Raw genomic sequence first — 533 nt, 5'->3', positions numbered from 1 at the left:
TGGCCACGCCTCTGTGGCCACGCCTCTGTGGCCACGCCTCTGTGGCCTCTGCATCACTTCCGGTATCCAGGTTTTGCTCTGACTTCATTTCCTGGTGATCTGTATCCAACCTGTAATGTGAAACAAGCCCTTTCCTCCCAGGGTTGCTTTTGGTCAGGATGATTGTCATAGCAACAGACAGCAAACAAGGAGAGTAGATTTTTGTTTTCCAAGAGAACCTGGAACTCCGAGAAGGTGAATGACTTGCCTACTGCCACAAAGCAGATATGAAGACTGTGTGAAACCTAAGTCTTTCCCCTTTTAGGTTGTGGTTTTGCTACCACATGTCACCCTTATAAATCTGAATCTGTTGCCTTTCTTTCTTTATGTCACACACAATTTCTCCAGTAATTCACCGGGACTCTGCTGCTTCCCGTAGGCTTTATTTTGCTCAGTCCTTAGAAAGAGCAGACTAGAATTTCGGCTAACATGGTGTTACCAAATACTCTGTGACTAGATTCTAGAGCTGCAGCAGCAGCTCTGACTCTTGGTGT

This window comes from Grammomys surdaster, unplaced genomic scaffold (genome assembly GCF_004785775.1).
Source record: "Grammomys surdaster isolate TR1022 unplaced genomic scaffold, NIH_TR_1.0 125698, whole genome shotgun sequence".
In the NCBI taxonomy this organism is placed as follows: domain Eukaryota; kingdom Metazoa; phylum Chordata; class Mammalia; order Rodentia; family Muridae; genus Grammomys; species Grammomys surdaster.
This window is presented reverse-complemented; position numbering follows the sequence as displayed.